Consider the following 2,422-nt stretch of genomic DNA (forward strand, 5'->3'; position numbering starts at 1 on the left):
ACCATTCAGAAGAAGAAGAGGAGGAAGAGGATGAGAGACAAGACCTTGATGAACCAAATGATCGGCCATTATACCCTGGGGCTCAACTCACTCTTCAAGAAAGTCTCATTGCCATTTTAACATTTGTTCTCAGTCATCACCTTACTGGAAATAGTCTTATTGACTTGTTGTCACTCATCATATTACATTGCCCACTAAACAATAGTTGTGTAAAGTCACTGTATTCTTTCAAAAAGTTTTTCAAAGATGTAGGTAAAGAAATTCTTGTATGTCATTACTACTGTTCAATTTGCTTCAAATTGTTGACTGAAAGGAATGCACCTTGTGAACAGTGTCATAGAGTGACTGGGGCCTCTTATTTTATTGAAATTCCTTTATTTAATCAACTTCAAATTTTATTCAGTAGACCTGGCTTTTACAATCAATTGCAGTTTAGATTTCATAGGCAAAAGAAGCATGCTAATAATATTGAAGATATTTATGATGGTGCCATTTATAAAGAACAAGTTGACAATGGTTTTTTAAGCCAGCCAACTAACATATCTTTTATGTGGTATACTGATGGCGTTTCAGTTTTTAACATCTCCAACAAGTTCAGTATTTGGCCAATATATCTTGTTATCAATGAGCTGAGATACAAGGATAGAGTGAAAAAGGAAAACATTATCCTGGCTGGTATTTGGTTTGGAAAGAGGAAACCAATACCAAATACATATTTAAAGCCATTTCACACAAGATTGGAAGAGTTTAAAAGAGATGGATACCTATTACAAAGACCCGATGGCCCACCAGTCAGAGTCAGGGGTATTCTTTTGTGCGGCACCTGTGATATGCCTGCCAAGAGCTTGTTCTTGCGCATTAAACAATTCAATGGATTTTATGGATGCCCCAGGTGCCTTCATAAAGGAGAAACGTATGAGGACACAAATGTTCATGTGTACAGGTATACTCCAAATGCTCCTTTGAGGAGAAATGCTGATGTTCAGTTTCATGGTACTGTCGCTGTTGCATCTGGTATACCATGCTACGGTGTGAAAGGAATATCGTATCTCTATCGTATGCTTCCCAACATGATCAGGTCCACTGGTAAACATTGGCACAATTAGTCTTTGTTTATGTTACCTAATATTTGTAGTGTTTTATTTCTAATATTTTCATTTTGTTCCAGGTATAGATGCTATGCATGGAGCTTTTTCAGGTTTGGGAAAAGCCCTGCTTGAATGGTGGTTTGACACTGATTATACAGGCAAAGACTTCTCATTTATCCATATCATTGAAAGTGTGAATACTCGTCTAGCACAAATTAAGGTGCCAACCTTCTTGAATAAGTTCCCACGAAGTGTCTCAGAATTAAGTCCCTGGAAAACCCTTGATTATAAGGTTTGGCTGCTTTATTACTCAGTTCCTGTTTTATCAGGCTTAATGTCAGATTTATATCTTGATCATCATATGCTGCTGGTTTCTGCACTGTATTTATTAAGCCAACGATCCATATCATTAGCACAAATTGACCAGGCCTCTGTTCTGTTAGATAAATATGTCTCTGAATTTCAACACCTCTATGGTCTGAGGTTCATGGGTATTAATGTTCACCAGCTCTCACATTTAAGTGAGTGCTGCCTAGACCTTGGCCCACTTTGGGTTTATTCATGCTTTTTTATGGAAGATCTTAATGGAAAAATTTCTAAATTCATCCATGGGACTAGTCATGTTGGCTTCCAGATTGCTTCAGCTACAACTTATACACAGAAGTTGGCTTCTTTTATTTTATCATTGGACCCTCTTTCAGCATCCCGTTTATTTTGTGATAAAGTTCACAAAATTGGCAGAAACTACAAGGTGGCTGAAGTTGTAACTCCTGGCGTTCATGTAATTGGGAAGTACTCCAAGCTTCTTGTGCCGCCTCAAGAGCTTTTGTTTGAACATATGAACATTCGTGGTGGCCATTGCCAATTATTTTCAAGGTTGTGGTGTAAAGGTACTTTGTTCATGGCTGAATCATATACTCGAGCTGAAAAAAGGCAGTCATCGTTTGTATTGTTCACAATGGAAGAAAACTCATGTTTAGGTTCAATCAAATATTTTATTCGTTGGTCAGGTTGTGATTGCGTGACTTTATGTCTTTGCCAACCATGTTCACATTTATGTGTGGTACAAATTTTCCAAAGAGTTGCTTGGCGCCCTCATTACCATCCTGATAATGTAGCCTTCTCTTATTTGCAAGCAGTTCGTGAAACTCCTGAAATTGTTGTGATACCTGTTAGCCACTTGCAGAGCCTTTGTTTCTTTTTATCTATTGACAATAATCAGTACATTATTGACCGCGTAAACAACTTGGAAGTTGAATGATGTAACTTGAATTCTGAATTCTTGTGAAAGAATCTTTTTTATTGATGTTAGCAAACCTTGTTATTTTATATAC

The sequence above is a fragment of the Frankliniella occidentalis genome, unplaced genomic scaffold (assembly GCF_000697945.3).
Source record: "Frankliniella occidentalis isolate FOCC.00 unplaced genomic scaffold, Focc_3.1 Scaffold347, whole genome shotgun sequence".
NCBI classification, from domain to species: domain Eukaryota; kingdom Metazoa; phylum Arthropoda; class Insecta; order Thysanoptera; family Thripidae; genus Frankliniella; species Frankliniella occidentalis.